The sequence below is a fragment of the Anabrus simplex genome, chromosome 1 (assembly GCF_040414725.1).
Source record: "Anabrus simplex isolate iqAnaSimp1 chromosome 1, ASM4041472v1, whole genome shotgun sequence".
Lineage (NCBI taxonomy): Eukaryota > Metazoa > Arthropoda > Insecta > Orthoptera > Tettigoniidae > Anabrus > Anabrus simplex.
The window spans coordinates 1777410269-1777433241 of record NC_090265.1 but is presented as its reverse complement, the minus strand read 5'-3'; positions in this window follow the sequence as shown (position 1 = coordinate 1777433241).

Sequence of the window (22973 nt, the reverse complement as noted above, 5' to 3'; positions counted from 1 at the left end):
AACAAACTGTGAAAAAAAGAGGCTAGATATGAATACAAACTTCGTGTAGGCCGGGAATCGGACCTAGTAATCTCCGACGCAAATAAATACATTGGGACCACTCAACCAAAGAGCTGGACGTTAGATTATTATTAATATTTGTAAAAATGTCGTCCCCCTCTGTGGTGTAGTGGTTAGCGTGATTAGCTGCCACCTCCGGAGGCCAGGGTGCGATTCCCGGACCTCCGCGAAATTTGAAATTGGTACGAGGGTTCCAACGGGGTACACTCAGCCACGGAAGGTCAACCGAGTAGAGGGGGTTTGTAATCCCACCTCAGAGATCCTCGAAGTGATTTTCCGTGGTTTCCCATTTCTCCTCCAGCAAATGCTGGGATGGTACCTAACTAAAAGCCACGACCACTCCCTTCTATCTTCCTTACCTAGCCCTTCCAATGTTCCCATCGCCACACAAGGCCCCTGCTCAGCATAGCAGGTGATGCTGCCTGGGCGAGATATTGGTCCTGCTTCCCAGTTGTATCCCCGACCCAAAGCCTCACGCTCCAGGACATTGTCCTTGAGGCGGTAGAGGTCGGATCCCTAGCTGAGGCCGAGGGAAAAATCAACCCTGAGGGTTAAACGGATTAAGAAAGAAACAAACAAACAAACAAACAAAGATTAGGCTACTTTTCTTCTTCTTCTGAGTTGACCACGAAATGGCCCTCAGATCCAAATAAAAATACCAAACCTCGCCGGGAAATGAAGCCTGGGACTCCGAAGAGGAAGCACGCACTCTACCCCTAGACTTTGAGGCGTCGACTCCCACTGATACGGATACAATGCTTACAGAGAACGTCATATTATAAAATGCATTTAGCGAATCCTAACACGTCCATCCAATTCATAAGGATTCGCCTAACCGTTTGGAGGCTATTCGTTAGGGAACGTGCAATGTTCTTATAGTGTGTTTTTAGTAGAGAGGAAACGAAAAATGCAGAACACGCCTCGAAGTAAGTGCAAAGTCTATCTGAGATCGAGTTGCCAATCCCGTGGTTCCTGAAGAGCTTCCAGGCTGCAGAGTCATATCGATGTCATATCGATGTCCTCATCCTGGTAGAGATGATCTCCGCGGAAATTACGAACCATTGCCCCTCCCCCCACTGTAATATGCTTAGTGATAAGAGCAAACTCACTGCTCAAGGAAGTCCCAATACTGAAAGTGGCAGGACAATTTAAACTTAGACTACTGTCGAAGGTTATCGGTAAACAGTGTTTCATAAATACAACATTTCACTCGCACTGAAATCCCAGGTATCTGCAGTTACTTTTATATAGAATAAAATAGGGCGGGGTTTGTGATATACTTGTTCAGGAGTAGAGGTATGAGAATTTCCAGGGTCGGTTTTCCCTCAGACTCAGCGAGGTGTCCCACCTCTACCACCTCAAGGGCAATGTCCTGGAGCGTGAGGCTTTGCTTGGGGGGGAGGGGTGTTAAAACTGGAAAGGAGGACCAGTACCTCACCAAGGTGGCGTTACCTACTTTCCTGAACTGGGGCCTTGCGGGGGAATGGGAGGAAAGGAAGGGATAGACTCGGAAGAGGGAAGGAATCGACCGTGGCCTTAAGTTAGGTACCATCCCAGCATTTGCCTGGAGGAGAAGTAGGGAAACCACGGAAAACCATTCCCTTACCACTTTTCAAATTTCGTGACAGAGCCTCAAGGGCAGTGTCCTGGAGCTTCAGACTCTGGGTCGCGGGATACAACTGGGGAGGATGACCAGTGCCTCGCCCAGGCAGCCTCACTTGCTATGCTGAACAGGGTCCTTGCGGGGGGATGGAAAGACTGAAAGGGATAGACAAGGAAGAGGGAAGGAAGCGGCCGTGGCCTTAAGTTAGGTATCATCCCGGCATTTGCCTGGAGGAGAAGTGGGAAACCACTGACAACCACTTCCAGGATGGGTGAGGTGGGAATCGAACCCACCTCTACTCAGTTGACCTCCCGAGGCTGAGTGGACCCCGTTCCAGCCCTCGTACCAGTTTTCAAATTTCGTGGCAGAGCCGGGAATCGAACCCGGGGCTCCGGGGGTGGCAGCTAATCACACTAACCACTACACCACAGAGGTGGATTTATTTATTTATTTATTTATTTATTTATTTATTTATTTATTTATTTATTTATTTATTTATTTATTTATATAATTTGTGAAGGTACACAGGCCTGAGTCCAATAATTTTCCGTCATGACGTGTGAGATTAAAACTCGAAATACCTCAATACAAGAATAACAGCATTTGTAAACATAATAATAATAATAATAATAATAATAATAATAATAATAATAATAATAATAATAATAATAATAATAATAATAATAATAATAATAATAATAATAATAAGGATAAGAATAAACCGATTAATAAGAACACAATTTAAAATTAAAACTACAAATGACAATCACAATAATGTAAGTAGTAAATTGGCTATAGAAAATAGGTCTTCATTAAATGTCATCCAAAATTGTGCTACAAAAGTTGGGGCCATAATTACAAGGACATGTATGGGTTAGAATTCTAATAGTTGCATCTGTTTGATGGGGTCCGGAAAGTCGATCCCTGACTAGAAACATAACGCCAGATGGGCAAAGAAGAGGAGCTAGGCCTACCAAACACTGTCAAATAGCGTAAAATGGAATATTTAGTTTACATCATGCGAAACGAAGAGCGTAATCCAGGGGAAAATATTTGGGAGAAGAGGCCCAGAAATGTCCTGGCTCGAGAACCTACGACAATTGTTCAGACTGTTATACGCTGCAAGTTTCATTCCCCACATTGAAGGGGTGAGGTGGTCCACCTAGAAAGTAATACCTTCTGTGGCCATTTCATCCACTGAGCTCTCCTTGGAGCTCTCAACAAGAATAGGATCGCCATAATGATCGTTAACATCCGGACTGTACAGGGCTCAAGAGAGAGGAGGAGGAACAGGTGGATGACCTAGCCCTAATCTAGTAGAGACATTTTACTACATACTTCTTCATTATATAAACATGACCTTTTTATTTTTAAAACATTCTGCCACATAAAGTGACCGCGTTAAAGTAAACGGAGGATGCTGGCGAACATTCCGTAAAATTTGAAACAAAATTCATTGTGTACATCAAGGAAAAATGACACTTAATACAATAATGGCAACAAAAAGTTATTTTCTAGGAACTAACTGAGGCAGTTTGAGATTACCTTCTATGCATATTCTATCTGCAGACTGAACCCAAGACCTTAATGGGTTCAGTAAGAAGAATTAGCTTCCTCTTTTGCGAAAATATCCTATATTTTTCTGGAGTTTTTCTCCTCTGTCCTGCCGGCATTTCCACGCTCCTAATTGTCCTATCAGCAGCCGTAATTACGCCCTTCTTACATCACTACAATTGAAAAATAGAGTATTTAGTCCCAACCTTTTAAACATTTTACTGTGTTACTTTTTTGAAGGCTATAATAGAATCATACACCAAAATGCAACGTTTCCTGGCCCTCGAAAAGGTTTTACCCTAGAGCAGATTACATACTTACATTCTCGTTTAGATTCTGTATTTGACCATGGAGTAAGTTCTTCAACAAGTCAGAGAAAAATAACACTTTATACATCAAAAGGTAAGTTTTCGGTATCAATGTCATTTTTCCAGTTCGCATTTACGCCACGCCTATTTTCATTGTATTTAACGGTGTTTTTAAAAGTTGTCATAAATTTTATAACGTCATCTATTATATCACTGGAAAGTGGGGAGTCCCTATATTTATGATGTACCAAAAAAAGGCGAAAATTGGTAATATTCTAGATTTTTACCATTCCGGAGCCTCTTACAACCTACAGTTTTATTCACCCTTGTAGCCTATGACCTATTTTTTCTGGATGTTTCTACAATGTTCATATTCACAAACATTTAAAAAAATTCTGGACAACCATGCAACGTAATAAATAACAATATTGCTCTCTCTTGGCGTTTTACCAAATTTTTAAAAAAAATTCTGTTTTTTTTTTTTTTTTCTGTCCTGGGTCCTGCTGGCATTTCCACATTGTCCTATCAGCAGTCTTAATTACGTCCTTCTTACATGACTGTAATTAACCACACCCTGAAAAATACAATATTTAGCCCCATGCTTTTAAACATTTTACTGTGTTACTTTTTTGAAGGCTATAATAGAATCATACACCAAAATGCAACGTTTCTTTCGGTGTTGTTGCTTTTTTTCGTTGTTTTTTCTTTCACTCTTTATTTATTTATTTATTTATTTATTTATTTATTTATTTATTTATTTATTTATTTATTTATTTATTTATTTATTTATTTATTTCACCGGGCGAGTTGGCCGTGCGGTTAGGGGCGCGCAGCTATGAGCTTGCATCCGGGAGGATAGTGGGTTCGAATCCCACTGTCGGCAGCCCCGAACGGTTTCCCATTTTCACACCAGGCAAATGCTGGGACTGTACCTTAATTAAGGATACGGTCGCTTCCTTCACACTCCTAGGCCTTTCCTATCCCATCGTCACCATAATATCTACCTGTGACGGTGCGACGTAAGCAAATAGCAATTTCTTTATTTCTTCCACGTCATGCCTGTTTTAAGCTTAGGGTTTTCTTGGAAACTGCCGTGCACTTTAGGTTCCATCATTAGCGGGTTACACTCTCGAATATCGTCCCACGGATTTCCCATTCTTTGTAAAGTCCTTTTCACTTCTGAGAAGTAGGCCCTCCTTGACTTTTCTATAAAGTGGATAAGGATCCTGTTTGTCAATCTCACTCGGTTCATTCGTCCCACGTGACCAAAGAAATGAAAATCTCTTCCTTCAAATCAAATCAGATATTTCTTTCGCGTGTGTGTAGAGTTTGTGGTTGTGCCGTCTTCTCTATTCACGGTTTTCTTTTACCACGCTCAAGATTTTCCTCAGAATCTTTATTTCTTTGACTTCCATTTTCTCCATTAGACTTTTACTTTGCATCACAAGGCACCCCGCAGTGTAGAGGGCCCCTGGTAGGATGACTTGTAACGTCTGTGCTTGGCATTTAGGAATATTGATCCCTTGTTGTAGAAGCCCTTGGTTAACTGATATACCATTTCCCATCCCCTGTTCCGTGACGCGACGACTTCCTTCTCGGAGAAGTTGGGCTCCATCCACTCACCTAGGTATTGGAAATTGTCCGTTCGCTTTATCTCCCCTTGTCTCTGGGCGCCAGCTCTATATTTGAGATAAACACTGCTCAAATGAGACCTTGAGGCCAGCCTTTGGCTGGAATTATTTGATCTTCTTTATTATTATTACTATTATTATTATTATTATTATTATTATTATTATTATTATCGTCTTTGTGTGGGTCACAGAGGTGAAAGAAGGTGAGGGCATAAATATTATATATATATATATATATATATATAATTGCGTGTGGCTATTTCTAGCCGAGTGCAGCCCTCGTAAGGCAGACCCTCCGATGAGGGTGGGCGGCATCTGCCATGTGTAGATAACTGCGTCTTATTGTGGTGAAGGATAGTGTTATGTGTGGTGTGTGAGTTGTAGGGATGTTGGGGACAGCACAAACACCCAGTCCCCGGGCCATTGGAATTATCCAATGGAGGTTAAAATCCCCGACCCGGCCGGGAATCGAATCCGGGACCCTCTGAACCGAAGGCCTGTACGCTTACCATTCAGCCAACGAGTCAGACGCGGGCATGAATGGGTCGATATAAGACAGTCAGAAGATTAATTTAAAACTTTAAATTAGAGCTATATTTCTTTCTCTGTTAATTTTTTGTTTCTTTTCAGATGTTAAATTTTAACAAACCATTCGATAAGCGAAAACAAGATTTCAGGTACAACAGTGAGATATAGAAGTAATATATTAAATGACAAGAGCACCTTTGCTCCAGGAGACTACTCTCCAAACATTACACCATTCCAGCCTTCGAAATACACCATCCAACATTTACAGTAACGCCTTTACCTTAATAGAAAGAGCATCTATGCTCTATAAAATGTACATTTAGGAACCTATTTCCAGAAACGTCCGGCCTATCAAAGGCACAACCTACATTTTACAAATTCAAGTAGTATCATCTGTCTTGTCCGCCTCTGTGGTGTAGTGGTTAGCAGATTAAGAAAGAAAGAAAGAAAGAAAGAAAGAAAGAAAGAAAGAAAGAAAGAAAGAAAGAATAATAATAATAATAATAGTAATAATAATAATAATAATAATAATAATAATAATAATAATGACCTAATTGGGATAAAATGAATGGTGAAGACGTCATGAACACCCAGTCTCCAAGCCAGGGGAATTAAAAGTACAGGCGGTTGATTGTGAGAATTGAACCAGGGCCATCAGACCAATCGCAAGCATTCTATCCATTTAGCCACAAAGCCGGGCTTTTACTAAGGACTTTATTTTGCTAAACCTTAGGCTACCATCTCCACTGATCAGGGGTTGAGCATCGACAGTAACAGAGGCCAGGGCAGTAGGTTGTGAAGCAGCCTTGACAACACCAGGCTACTCCGTTGGCTATTGGCTGCAACTGAAAAAGCTTGAAACTTCACGTCACTAAACCAACCATCGAAAAGGGATAACATAAGCCTTGTGGTAACCCACGTCTTGATCCCAGCATACGCCACTGATACCTGACCATTTGACCGTTGAATACATTATTTCGGCAGTTGTTTAAGTTTAGTTGATCTACTAAATGTTACAAAATAAGAAGTCATACAGTCTTACACATCCGCCTTTGTAGAAGTATGTGCCTCTCGAGCTGTTCAGATTAGGAATGCAGTCTTTAGAGATCTATAAAACTTAATTTTGTGAATAGTATGTAATAATAAAAAAAGTAATGAAAATATTACACTCTCGCCCTTACTGAACTAAAGTACGGATATACACCAGACTTTTTCAATTGTTGAAGTTTACATTACGAGCATGCCATTTCCAGGTGACGTGTCTGACACATTTCGCCTCTGGGAAGTGACTGTTGCACCAGCTGTCAATCCTCCACTGCTACCGTAATTTCCGCAGGCGCCATAAATGATCCACGCTTCTTCCTGTACAGGATGTTCGAAAATTCCCATTACAAAGTCCTAGGGTTTGGACTGAGTAAACAACATTTTGAATAGGAATCCAATTTCTGTTCTACAGGTGCAATCATTTTACACTTCGTGTTATTTTTTTTGCTAGGGGCTTTACGTCGCACCGACACAGATAGGTCTTATGGCGACGATGGGATAGGAAAGGCCTAGGAGTTGGAAGGAAGTGGCCGTGGCCTTAATTAAGGTACAGCCCCAGCATTTGCCTGGTGTGAAAATGGGAAACCACGGAAAACCATCTTCAGGGCTGCCGATAGTGGGATTCAAACCTACTATCTCCCGGATGCAAGCTCACAGCCGTGCGCCTCTATGCGCACGGCCAACTCGCCCAGTACACTTAGTGTTAAAAAATGCGCCAACTTTCTTTTATTTTCTCAGGAAAAGGCACATGAGCCGAGGCTCTTAACGGTGCAATACAAGGATAAAATATTGGCGGAGTTTACAAATTCTTCACAATACAGTAATACTGTAGCTTATTTCTAAATACGGTCCAGCCTGAGAGAAGAGGAAACACGTACAAACATATAAGACCACTGCACATTGCCTGCTATGTAAAATTTACTACTAATTTTCTTCTATCCATTGATTATATACTTTTTGTTTAAATTTTGAAGTTGTTGCTGCCTCTTGTATATGTTTAAGGAGAGCACTATACACCTTCACAGAGTAGTTCCATCATGAGTTACTTACTAGATTTTACACATTCTAGACTCTCCCACCATTCGGGTGTTATATGAGTGTATGCCAGAATGTGTGGTACGGATAGTGTTTGTATGACGCAAATTGTGGTTAATCTATATACACTGACTGACAGAGCAAATGCAACACCAAGAAGGAGTGGTCAGAACTTTATGCCAATTGCAGGGTAGACTGACGTCACTGAGGTATGCTCATGATATGAAATGCGCCGCTGTGCTGCGCACGTAGCGAACGATAAATGGGACACGGCGTTGGCGAATGGCCCACTTCGTACCGTGATTTCTCAGCCGACTGTCATTGTAGAACGTGTTGTCGTGTGCCACAGGACACGTGTATAGCTAAGAATGCCAGGCCGCCGTCAACGGAGGCATTTCCAGCAGACAGACGACTTTACGAGGGGTATGGTGATCGGGCTGAGAAGGGCAGGTTGGTCGCTTCGTCAAATCGCAGCCGATACCCATAGGGATGTGTCCACGGTGCAGCGCCTGTGGCGAAGATGGTTGGCGCAGGGACATGTGGCACGTGCGAGGGGTCCAGGCGCAGCCCGAGTGACGTCAGCACGCGAGGATCGGCGCATCCGCCGCCAAGCGGTGGCAGCCCCGCACGCCACGTCAACCGCCATTCTTCAGCATGTGCAAGACACCCTGGCTGTTCCAATATCGACCAGAACAATTTCCCGTCGATTGGTTGAAGGAGGCCTGCACTCCCGGCGTCCGCTCAGAAGACTACCATTGACTCCACAGCATAGACGTGCACGCCTGGCATGGTGCCGGGCTAGAGCGACTTGGATGAGGGAATGACGGAACGTCGTGTTCTCCGATGAGTCACGCTTCTGTTCTGTCAGTGATAGTCACCGCAGACGAGTGTGGCGTCGGCGTGAAGAAAGGTCAAATCCGGCATTAAATGTGGAGCACCCTACCGCTAGACAACGCGGCATCATGGTTTGGGGCGCTATTGCGTATGATTCCACGTCACCTCTAGTGCGTATTCAAGGCACGTTAAATGCCCACCGCTACGTGCAGTATGTGCTGCGGCCGGTGGCACTCCCGTACCTTCAGGGGCTGCCCAATGCTCTGTTTCAGCAGGATAATGCCCGCCCACACACTGCTCGCATCTCCCAACAGGCTCTACGAGGTGTACAGATGCTTCCGTGGCCAGCGTACTCTCCGGATCTCTCACCAATCGAACACGTGTGGGATCTCATTGGACGCCGTTTGCAAACTCTGCCCCAGCCTCGTACGGACGACCAACTGCGGCAAATGGTTGACAGAGAATAGAGAACCATCCCTCAGGACACCATCCGCACTCTTATTGACACTGTACCTCGACGTGTTTCTGCGTGCATCGCCGCTCGCGGTGGTCCTACATCCTACTGAGTCGATGCCGTGCGCATTGTGTAACCTGCATATCGGTTTGAAATAAACATCAATTATTCGTCCGTGCCGTCTCTGTTTTTTCCCCAACTTTCATCCCTTTCGAACCACTCCTTCTTGGTGTTGCATTTGCTCTGTCAGTCAGTGTATATAAAATAAGAGTTTTGTCTGTACATTGCTCAGAATTTGAAATGAATGGTATTTCTGTATCGGTCATGTCCACAGCAACAAGTAAATGCACTTTTAACTTTTCCCTAATGTCTGTCTGTCTGTCTGTCTGTCTGTCTGTCTGTCTGTCTGTCTGTCTGTCTGTCTGTCTGTCTGTCTGTCTCGTTGGGTGAACGGTCAGCGTACTGGCCTTCGGTTCAGAGGGTCCCGGGTTCGATCCCGCCACGTTGGGGATTTTAACTTTAACTGGTTAATTCCAGTCGCACAGGGGCTGGGTGTATGTGTTGTCTTCATCGTAATTTCATCCTCATGACGATGTACATCAAAACAAATAAATCCAATCAGTTTAGGAAACTTTAAAATAACATATTACTCAGTTATACATCAGTGACATCTTCTGATTAATGTCCCAACTTTATGCAATAGCTGTTTCAAGAGTTGTTCCATAGATAGCGCTTCTTTTAAATGTTCGGCGTTGAGGTTCAGTATTCATAGAGGTTGGAGGCGGTCAGATATTTCAATTCTTCCGCCAGAGGTATCTGATTGTAGGCTTGGCTTAGATCTAAGATGGTGAAGAACTTAGCCATACGAAACCAGGAAAGTCATGAATGACAGTCGGGAAGGGGTAATGATTGTAGAACAATCTTAAGATATAACGCCCTGTAATCAATTACCGACCTGAAGCTTCATTGTGCTTATGGAACCAGAAATGTAGGTGAAGGATACACCGACTTGGAGGGTCGAATAATACCATCACTTCAGATAATATTACCTATAATTTTCTTGAGTGCCTCAATTTTAGGTGGATATTGCCCATAAGGTGGAAATCTTAGAGAAATTGAATCCGTAACTCCTACCTTGTATTCAGTTAAGTCAGTCGCCCCAAGATTTTCCGAAATTATGTCGGAAAATGACTGACATTATTCACGAATGCAGTTAACCTGATCCTCTGGTAGATGCAGAAGGTCTAATGTCATCTCACTCTGAAAAGGCGAAATAAGCGAACATGAAGCAGAATTACATGTCAAAATGGGTATATGAATATTATTGTCAAACTTGAATGTGCATGACTTCAATGAAGATCAAGCACCCGACCAGAGTTAACCATCAAATAGGGTCGTAATATTAAAAGGCATGACAAGGTTTTAGCAACAAACAACTTTATTTTCCAGGTAAATTTGGAGATACGAGTTTTCGCGTGGATAAATCCTAAGAATTCCAACGGGGAAGAGTTAGCCATAACACGTTTTACAGTAGAAGAAACACATTCAGGAAATGAACGAAAGAACTTTAACTTAGAATACCGTGCTTCAGAAATAATAGAATCTAAGAGGGCAGTAACAGTTTCATTGTTTATTTCAGTTTTGAGGAATGGAACAAATCCTAGCGTATCAGATGCAATTTGCAAGCATTCCTTTGGATCGTCAAAGATGGTCTTAGATGGTCTTCCTTCCTGATTGTGTGAAATAGTAGCATCGGATTTAAGCTGGTCTGAGCCTGGAGAGGACTCAGCCGGTCAGCTGCAGTTACTAGAGGTTGAACGCGGAGGAGTACAACTCTGTAATTTACAGGTGTGTAAATGATCCACGTTTGAAACAGCCTGAAGGAGACGAAGGCCCATTTGTTTTCAATAGAGGACACTTGTTTCTTAAGTGGTCCACCGGCCCACACTCATAGCATCTGCGGGGAGTGAAACTTTGACGAGGAGGTGACCGAGATTAGATGAAGGTGGTGGCTCGCGAGCGACTCTCAGAGCATCGGCATATTTTACTCCTTCCGCAGACACGCACATGGCCTCAAGATCGCTAAACGTTTGCGGACGGGAAGCAAAACACTAATATGATCTATATAGGACGAAATCCGTTCAAACATAGTTTGTACACTTCGACTCTCAGAATAGTGCATGCAGTCAGCCCTTGCACTCGGAAGTAATATATATGAATTAGAGGTGGCAGGGCTCTCGTAGGGATAAAGGTCGCCTAGACCGTCAAATAGAAAGACCTCCACCTGGCGAGCCGAACCCGTCCTGTGATATCCCGGCGCTAAAAGCCATACGACATTTCATTTTTTATTTATGTATGTATATTTATCTATGTATGTATGTATGTATGAATGTATGTATGTATGTATGTATGTATGTATGTATGTATGTATGTATGTATGTACGTATGTATGTATGTATGTATGTATGTATGTATGTATGTATGTATGTATGTATGTATGTATGTATGTATGTATGTATGTATGTATGTATGTATGTATGTATGTATGTATGTATGTATGTATGTATGTATGTATGTATGCACGCGCATCAGGAGAAAACGGCTGAAGAAAATTTAATGAAAATCGGTATGTAATGTCAGGGATGAGCTACTACAATCAAGGCTATAAATCACTGAGTGAAATGGTAGCTTAAGGGTAAGTCTAAAATTTAATTCTCAGATATTTATGTTATTAGTGGTCCTATCGATAAATACGACATAACTAAAGTAATATAGATTTAAATTTCCTATCACTTATGTCTTATATATGTAGTTTTACCGTATCGGCTATGATTACACAATATTCCTGAATTTGTATTTCTGTTGCTAGGTCCTTAGCAACGCCGAACCACGAGAAAATGGTTTAAGAGAATTTAATGAAAATCAGTTTATACGGTATAGTTGGGGAATAAGAAACTACAGTCTAAGCTGCAAATAATTTTATTAACCCTGGATGAAATTGTAGTTTAGGGGAAGGCGCCTAAAATGTTATTGTTAAATACCCATGATATTGGCAATATCGAAAAGTACTACATAACAAACGTTATAGAGATTACAATTTCCGATCACTTACGCGTTTTGTTTTTTTTTTACTTTTATCGTACCGACTACGATAAGAGTGGTATTTCAGAGTTGGAAGACAACTAAATGTGAAGGCCTACAATATCGAAAGCACATAACATTGATCAACAATAGCATCACGTTGACCAATGTTTGTTGTGATGTTCTTTGTCTCTTATGCTGCCACTCAACGCCGATAGATGGGATTACTGCTGCGTACCGAGTATAACAGCCTGCCTGAATATTAACGGAAAATAGCTGGGGAGTTAGAAAACTTTCTTTAGTATGTCATTCCTCTGGTTCATGCATTTCCTGGTACGTAACACACGGGTTCATCATAGTATTCCAGCTATTCGATCCCTACTCTGACGCGCTGTTTTGAATGGGCAGTGTGCACACTTAAGGCAGAGGCTCACTTAGTAGTAGTAGTAGTAGTAGTAGTAGTAGTAGTAGTAGTGGTAGTAGTAGTATGGCCTGGTCTAGAATCACAATTTAGGTCTATTCCAAATTATAGCACCACAATTCACTAAATAACTCAAACTTCAACTCTGAAAAGAGCCGTTTATTAAGAAGAGCTTCTTGCTCTTCACTTTAAATTCTACATTCATTTTATTCCAAATTAGCAGTGAAGAGGAGTTTTCTCTTCTGGCTTGGAGGACAAATTTGCCTCCAAGCCAGATAGACTTTTCCGCCGCCGGTGTAGTGAATTGAGATTTTCCGACTCATCGGGTACTCCTAGGAAACATATTAGTAAAAGGGCATATTTTTTGCCCGGGGACTCTCCACTATTCGACGCCCCTGCCGAAAAAATACAAAGAGTGTTCACGGATCACGGCTGTCTGCGGCCTGGTCATTCCAGCTCTGGAACTGTTAGATCCGCAGCGAAGTACTGTTCGATAAAGGTGAGAACATCAGAAGACAAAAGTAAGTTTTGCTATATATCTAAATGCCATGATAATAAAAGCGATTACTATTATTCCGCTTTAATCACTGTAACAGTATTAGTCAATGTAACATACTCCTTTATTCGCTAAATTAAGATACATCCGCATTCAAAGTCAATATCTTTTCTATAAAGAAGTATGCATTTTTAGCGCAAACAGTTACGCCGCCAGCGCCACGTGTCTAGCTGTGTAACTACCCCGATTACAATGCGTGGATCCGTTTGTCAAGGCCAGTAAGGAGCTAGCTAGAGCGACGCATCAAGTCGGTCGTGGTTCGAGCTTAATGTTGTCGTCAGCTCCCGCTTGTAGCGCTGTGCCAGCATACAGCGAGCCACCTGGTGATGAATGAGCGTACCACTACAGCTCCAATGGTAAAGCATTCTTAAATTCAAATCTTCATTATTGTAGAATTCTTCCTCGCGAGTAGTCGAGATTTTCTTCTGAAGACGCAGAGCAAAGTTCGCTGCGAAACATAAAGATTTTCACCTTATTTTCTTGACACGGCATACGCCCAAAAAGCCTACATCGTATCAATACAACAACGTGTTACGAACAGACTAGTACTGGAAATGCAGCATTAAATCCCTAATTAAGAGTAATTTCGATGCACCAATCGGTTGCTGTGACATTTCTGCTCGTGCGCAGTACATCGCTGTGTCAGTACGTGTGAGTGAATGAGAGGAGCCGACGTGTTTAGTGACCAGTTGAACGCATCAAAAAATGGTGCCCACGATAAAACACCGCAAGTTCATTGTCGAGTGTTATCCGAAGTACGATTCCTGGAGAACCTCCGCGGAACTGTTTGTGCAAGAGTTTAAGAATGGAAGTGTTTTGGCAAAACGTACGGTAACGTCTGCAATGTAAAAATGGCGTGAAACGAATAAAAATAAAAACCGTAACTATCGGAAAAAGTTCGAACACCAGAAAACATTGCTCAGGTGAAGGAAATCCTGGAACGAAGTCCGTCAAAATCTCAACGCCGTTTATCGGTGCAAGTGGGAATTAAGCGTTCGTCATGTCGAAACGTTATCAAAAAGGAGGTGCATCTGTATCCTTACAAATTTACTGTTGTGCGTGCCTTAAAGCGTCCAGACCAACCTTCACGTGTTGAGTTCAGCCGTTAGTTTCGGAGTGAAGTAGAATCGGGATTCTTCAGCATCTACTGTGATATTCATTAACAAGTGCTAATTCCGTGTCATTCCTATTGTAAATATTTCCCGGCCCAGTTTTATTTTACCCACCAGGTATAAGAGGAATTAACGCCATGCACAGCTCCAGGCTGCCGGCTCGACGCTCATGGTCTCTCACCGACAATGCGCATGTTCTGTTCCGTACCTCGATGCTCGCTGGCAGGTAGATACGGTAAGTAAGGCCGGAAAAGACGATCTCAGTTAACCCAGAAGGGCACGAGATCCATTTTTCGTCAGGAAGTATAAATATTTAAGAACGAGCCTTACACTTCTGAAACGGCACGTAGCTGCGAGGTTGACTCAGGATACACTGGACAAGAGTACCAGGTTCAATCCTGGGGTCAAACGTGACCGGGTATAGAGCAGACCAATTATTTCTGAGGTTACGAATAGTGGAAGGCTGTACCTTCTACTCCTCCAAGGGGCTTCATGATCAATATTCAACCCTCTAACCTTCCAGCATTTGAAATGTGGCACCGGTATGAGACAATCACAGGATCGCTGACTGGGTACTACCCACAGGGACATCTTCGAATATTACAAACTAACCTTAAATTATCAAGCAGGAAGGATAAGAGAGAAGATAAAATTTAATAAAAGGATCTGAATGAGAACCTTTTAGTAAAACACAGATTTATTGAAATGAAAGGCTAAACTTTGGCAAAATAACACTCCTACACAAATAAACAACAATTCGCACTGTACATGCATACGCCATTCATTATCACATTTTACACAATTATTTGTTTTAAGTCACTCCATACGTCATCATCTGTTACGAATTCATCAACCTATGTTATGAAATTAATGTGTCTTCTATGTCAACTATGACCATGAAAAACCAACAATCTCATCTATGAATTCAAAATTCATCCAAGTTAATTGAGTTCATATTACATCTCATTATCATTTATCAACATTACATTACTCCACTAATTCCTTTTACCTAATTCATCTCGGTTTTCATTATGTTTGGTTGACACCATATTTCAAAAATAATAATAATATTAATACAGTTGACCATCATTACATCCATCAATTTCATCAGAGACACCATTGAAATCCAAAAGAAATAAATTCAAAATACATCCATCTATTCATGAATTCATTAATCTGTATCCACTTTCCATAGTTTCAAAATTATTCAATTATTAAATTATAAAATCGGATTATAATTATTAAATTATTTAAAGTTACAATATTTTCCATCATGAAATCGTGAAGCTGTTTGAAATTATTAAATCCTAACATTTGTGATATCATTCATTAACTCCACAATTTACTAAATGAAAATCATTAAATCATTAATGATCATAAAGTCTGAGGTCATTGCACCATTAAAATAATTAAATCTGAAATCATTAAAATTATTCAATCATCCAATTTGTTAAATCATTACACTATTAAGTCCGCAAATTTGTTAGTTCATTAAGTTATTTAATCCTCCATTCTTTTGTTAACTCATTCTCAACTTTATTAAGTCCTCTAAAATTTCGTTAACTCATTCCTTTATATTTGCTTCCTCCTCTCATCTATGTACATTTAACACAGAACGTGACCGAATCGATAGTTACCCCTGACACGAATAAATTTAACCTACTATTTTGATTCATCATTAAAAGGAAAAATATTTCGCATACGCACAATCAGCTGTTTCACTAATTACGTTAAATAAACACAAACTCTGTAGCAAAGGACCTACAATAAATTGAACATCCACCAAACTTATTCTACACTGAATCTATGACAATTAGACAGAACCATATTGCCGCAAACATATCAACTATAAGTGAAATGAATTCACACATCAACCAAAAATTTGCAACTGCAAACCAGAATTTGCATTGCCAAATACATGGTAAAACACATATCACATATGCAACAAACACAACATCAGTCAAGTACATAATTACCAGGAAAATCATGTTCATTGACCTGGCCTGGCATCGATCTGCGACCCACAACATCGCAACATTACAGAGACCTATCATTCCCTCTATTACAATGGACTGTCACGAAATGTATCTAGCATTTTAATTTCAATGTGCTGTTCCTAAATCTCTCAAGCAGAATTGTATAATAAATGGCATTAATCCTTTCATTTTTAAGACCCTAATCAACGCAGTTTGAAACTCCTTTAATATACATGTCCAGCCGGTAAACGATCATGTTATCTCCGAGCGCAACTCATATGTTTATTCCACTGACACGGCAATCTTCTCGTCAACACAAAATGAATATCTCTCCGTCCTAATTAAATCCATATGTTTCTCTTAAATCGTCTTTCGTATAACTCAGCCTCTCTGGGCGATCATTAACAATTATTTCTAAGCATTCAAGGCTTTCAATGCACATTATTACTTCCATACATCACATATTTAATCGCACTCTCCTCACAGGATCCACTACATATTAAGATACACTTATATCACTTTGCCGGCACTATATTCACATATTACGCTCCACAATATCATCGGTTCGTTTCCTGCTGCTGGTGTTTGTATCTTAAAGATTTTACTTCGAAGCTAATCTCACTAAATCTCAATGAATTATATGATAGAATATCTATTCCCTCACAGCACATTTTCATCTACTGGTTAAAAATACGTGTCACTTACTGATGAAATAAACTCTAAAATTTCACAGTAATGTGCATGGATGGCCAATGGTTAGTATCTTCACGATGTCAATGAATTTTCTCTCAACGATCATGCATCATGCCACAACTATCCTATCCTATTCCCATGATTATAAAACACATACTGATTGCCATCTATATTCCTTAAGATATTTACACACACACGGATATCGTATCAGAAGATCACACACTAGAAAAATCATATTTCCACACACGCATCTTATTACTATAGAAGATCGTATTTCCACACACATAATCTTATTATTAAAGAAGATCATATCACAACACATGCTTCTTATTCTATATAAATCACTCCCCCAGGGCATCAGTATAGAAAATTACTCCCTACATCTTGCTACCCTTGCTACAGTAAAAGAAATATAAACTTTCATGCAAGACAATTATTTACAAGTTAACAGCAAACAGTGCATAGGCGGAATATAATGAATCAGGTGGTACTTATCGAGTTCGATGACGCCCCATGTTCAGCTACACAGCACCTTGACCTCAGGTCGGCCCCATGATGTGGTTTATTCCATCATACTGGTGGCATTAACATGTGCACCAATGCCTTTCTCGATACCCATGTTCTTCACTCTTGCTGGCTTTAACATTTCACACGGCTTCACACGCATTATCACATTAAAATACACAGAAACATATACATGAGTAACTTATAAGTGCACATTAAACACTTATGCACAAAATAAAAGTACTCCGTCTCTGCAATACTCTGCGATTCTCAACACGTGGCACTGCAAAGCGTCCCGCGGCTCGATATCGTTCGGGTCTTTACTGCCTCGTCAAAAGTTGATATCGTGAGACTATCTCTCCAAATTCTATACTATTTCCACTCCCAGTATCTAAGAGAAAATAAAATTCATCGGATCCTGTTATGCCTTATCAATTGTTAAAGTTATCAGGCTGAGAAATGCTCAAGATTTTGTTCTACAGCGAACACCATGCGCCTTCCGTCCGACTCGTCCCGAATCACGCAGCAGAGTGTCTCTCCCGAGCAGGGCGTGGCTCCTTCCTTGCACGCTGGCCTCCTGGTACGGAGTTCAGGGAATCCCCTCATCAGTGGTGCAATATCCCGTCGTATATAGCTACATTTATTAGTCGCGGGAGTTCATTAGGAAATTATCGTCTTAAATTCTCATCTATGTAAGAACCTGAAATTAATTCTACATTATCCTCCGGCGAAAATTTGTCAATATAGGAGGGCTTCCATGCTGGCGTCCATATTTCTTTTCCCCATCACCTCGAGCATGCTGTGCTCTGATTCGCTACTCAGAAGTCCTACCAACTTAAATCTGAGTACCTCGATCACACTTCTCTCTCACTCTAGCGTGGAATATTCCACTCCTTCCATATTACGCCATCAAATGACCCTGACACGTGGACTCTAGCTTCAAGCTTGGGCAAGCGGAATTGCAACAAATATCTGGCCTCTCATGTAACTTTACTCCATTCTCCCCGTAACTTTCTATAATTTACAATATTCTATGCCAATGATATGAACCGTTCAGGTTCAGTATTGATGTGGCTTTGCATTAACTACTTGGGTCAGTTTATTAATACAGTTTCAGTGATAACTTGTCTATAAAGTCATGTTTTCTGTGGTACGGACATATTCCTTTTAAGAAATGAGTTTTTCAGCCTTACTTAAAAGGACAAACGTAAATGCGTGTACCTCCACACAACGCCATTTCAACCCCAGTTTGAAATAAGATTTCCTAGGAATTAAAAGTATTTTAAAAATACTTTGTTGAAATGTGGCAAACAAGCAGTTTTTTCCAGTCGCCTTTTGCCATAGACCTTGGGAATGCAGGCAGATTCCTCACCCCTTTGTAACTCGCCCGAATTCTTGCGGTATTAACGGTACCTGCGAGCAGTCAGTGTCGACTGGAAGTTTCCTCTAAGTCCACGCATTTTAACGCAGTATGACTGCTGAAAAGAAAGTTTTAACGCTGGAAGGACTTAAAGTGACTTACCAAGTTGAGAATTTAGTTTAAAAAACTGATGCGACCTTGTTAATTCCACAGTCCAAACGATTTGGAAGAGAAAGGATAAAATTTTTGCTGCAATTGATCAGAATGATTCGAAACTTGAACGGCTACGAAAACGTGAACGGAGCGACTGGACTGAAGCCTATTCAAGTTCGTTACTTATTTTTCATTTTCCTCCTCCTCTCACAAAAATGAATAATCCTTTTATAATATATTACAGTAGTTCTACCTGTTGTGATCAAATTTATATTATTTATTCATGGGTTTTACATTTTATTTGAGGGGGCCCGAATGTTTATTTTGGCAGGGAGGCCCGCATTACATTCGTTACGCCCCTGTCCACCTCCTTGTTTTGTTGACATTGGCAAACTGGCCAGTGCTTTGCTATAGTCAGAGGTGGCAGTAAGACCACGTAGGTCTGGTTATTATCCGTCATCCTCACTTGACCTCGCCTGTACCCTATATTAAAACTGCAAAGTTTTGCAAACATGTATGTATGCACTGCGATCTTCAACATTGATTTGCAATTCACTGCTCTTGTGGCACTGATCTTTGTGTAGCGTCTTCAGTGCTTGTAAATTGTGTCCTCTACCTTAAAAGTACAACTGCAAAGAGCAATGAATGTGACATTGAGTTTAACATTCATCCTACGCAGTATTTTTGTTCACATATTTTGTACACGACCGCTAAACTTTTTCGTAGGCAGTAACGAAATCAATTTCACTGTGGCACTATGCGAAGAACTAAGGCATAGTCCAAATAATGCACCGTCATCCTAGTAATAAAATATTCTATCTATATTCCAGTGAATTTTACAACAAAGGAAAGAAAATGTCTAGAAAATACTATTCTCCTTGATTCAGTGTATTTTAAATTAAATTCCCCTGTGAATGTTTCTATAGATATTTAACATCGCCATATGAAATACTGCTGTTAGGTGGTTTTGAAAGCAAAATACCTTAATCTGAAGTTACTTAGTGGGTTTTATAATGTCCTCTGCAGGGTGTTAGAGTAGCTTCTTGGTATATATCACTTCATCAACAAGAACCAATTGCTTCAATCAATCAATCAATCAATCAATCAATCAATCAATCAATCAATCAATCAATCAATCAATCAATCAATCAATCAATCAATCAATCAATCAATCAATCAATCAATCAGTTAGTCAATCAATCAATAAATCAGTTAATCAATCAATCAATATCTCAATCAATCAATCAAATAACCAACCAAGCAATCAATCAACGCATCAATCAATCTATCAATCAATCAATCAATCAATCAATCATTCAGTTAATCAATCAATCAATCAATCAAGCAAGCAAGCAATCAATCAAACAATCAGTCAATCAATAAACCAAGCAATCAATCAAACAAACAAACAACCAACCAATCAATCAATTAATATATCAATCAAACAATCAATCAAACAACCAATCAATCAAACAAACAAACAAACAAACAATCAACCAAGCAATTAATTAATTAAACAACCAATCAACCAATCAATCAACCAACCAATCAATTAATTAATCAATCAATCAATCAATCAATCAATCAAACATCAATAATGTGCATTTAGAGCTGTCACCCAGGTGGCAGGTTCCCTATTAATTTCTCTTCAAAAAATTTCAATGAACTTGGCAATTTATCGAACATTTCCCTTGATAATTTATTCCAATCCTTTACTCCTCGTTCCATAAATAAATATTTGCCCCAATTTGTCTTGAATTGCAAATTTATCTTGTAAAAGCTCCTCTCAAGCTCTCTACTTATGTCGTTCCACGCCAACTCACCACTGACTGCTCGAAACATACCACTTAGGGCCGGTTCTACCACCTACTGGTAAAGTAGCGCGTAATTTGCCCTTGGCGTAAAAGGATGTTTCCGTCCGACCACTCCCAGGTAGCGCTATCGGCAGGATAAATCGTCGTTACCCGGCGCGTAATTTATCGGCCACTTCGAGGGCCCGATAAGACTTTACCTGCCGGGCAAGTTCTGAGAGCTGAACATTATTAGCTGTATTTCTGGTGATATGCAACTCAAATTAGCTTAGTATACTGAAAAAAGCAGTATACTGTAACAGTGATCGAAATTGTATTGCAGGATTTTGAACATTAATGCTTCCGTTTAGTTGCAACGGTCACACCAGCCTCTCGCATCGGTAGCGCAGGGAACACATTTTATACGTCAAGCTTTCGTAAAGAAACTCTGAAAGGATGTAAAATCAAAATCTATTTGGAAATCATTTCAAATGGGCTTTAATTTTCTACTTTTTCAGTTTTCGGACACGAGCTATATATTACTGTATGTATCCTACCTAACCAAAGAGTTTTCGTAGCGTAGTGGTTAATACGTACGCTTCGTAATACGAAGTGTGGAGGTTCGAGTCTTTATTATGACGAATCTTTTTTATTTCCATTATTAGCGTTGTGTTAATCTGTATGCCTCTTTTCATACGTTCTTTTCACAATATTATGTCTACTAGGAAAATTGCTTTATATGTATGCTACCTATAGCAAGTGATGTTATGATTAATAGCACATAGGACTGTCGCCCAGGTAGCAGATTCCCTATTAGTTGTTTACATAGGCTTGTAAATTATTTCGAAGAAATTGGAAACTATTCCATTCCCGAATTCCTCTTCCTATGAATGGATATTTATCCCGATTAGTTCTTTACATTTACAGTACCTTCCAACTTTATCTTCATAAAGTTAAAAATTAAAATGAAATGCTTTATCAATAAATGGAAGCATCTGGAACTAAACGAGGTCACAGAACTGGTTGCAAATAGAGCATCGCGGAGATACTTAATCAATTCACAGAAGCCTTCAGATAGAATGCTCAAAGGTAATAAGTCCGTAAAGAAGATGTGTGTATATACGAGATGGAAGCGCGTAAAAGAGAGTTAAGAACAACGGCAGGGAACGAAAATACACTTTAAAATGTAAATTAGAAATACGATGAAAACCTGCGTACCTTCTATTACGGAGCGAGCGACTTGACCAGTCTACTACGAGAATACCTTTCAAAAACGCTGCCTTGCATGGCAGGTTATAACTGGCGTAAGAAAATGCAATCTCGAGATTTTAATCCCAATTAGTTATTGATATTGAAGATCATAGATTAAAATCACGAAAGCTTGACATGAATCGTTGTCCATAACTCTTAAGACTCCCCTTATTAGGCTTTTTGGTGATAATCAGCAGACGCAAGCACAGGGAAATAAGACAATCGAAATGGGTTTCATGCATCTGACGATAGATAGCACCACACTCGAAAGCGAGAAATCGCTGAAAATCAGTCTAGCCAACTTCGTATATCGGTGTCTAGCTCCGCGGAGGTGGTTGGACGCAAGCCAAAGTACCAGCCGATTTACACCTCTAGGTAGTTTACCTCCCGGGCAGCTGCCAGCCACTTTAGCAGCAGCTGGTAGAACCGGCCCTTAGTCGAGCATCTCTTCTTCTTACTCCCAAGTCTTTCCAGGCAAACGTTTGCAACATTTTAGTAACACTACTCCCTTGTCGTAAATCTCCCAGAACAAATCGCGCAGTTTTCCTTTGATTTCTTTCTACTTCTCGTATCAAATAGTCCTGGCGAGGGTCCTATACACTGGAGCCATAATCTAACTGCGGTCTTACCAGAGACTTATGGGTACGCCCACTCATTTACCTTCTTATTACTTTGTACAACCCCTAAATACTCTCATAACCATGTGAAGAGTTGTGTAACACCCTCGTTAATATGATTACCCCAATGAAGATCATCCCTTATGTTAACACGTATGTACTTACAGTATTCCCAATGAGGTTACTATCATCCAGTGTTGCCAACTTAGCGGATTTTCCGCTAAATTTGGCGGTATTAGAAGACAGTCGGCGGAGAAATATACCATTTAGCGGACAGCGCATTTTTTGGCGGAATTCTAGATTTATTATAGCGGAATTTAGCGTTTTATCCATTTTACTTTTTTTAATTTGTACTCCAGTCTGTCTCTGAGGTATTCCGTATTTCTTGTCAGGAGCTAGCAGTCACAT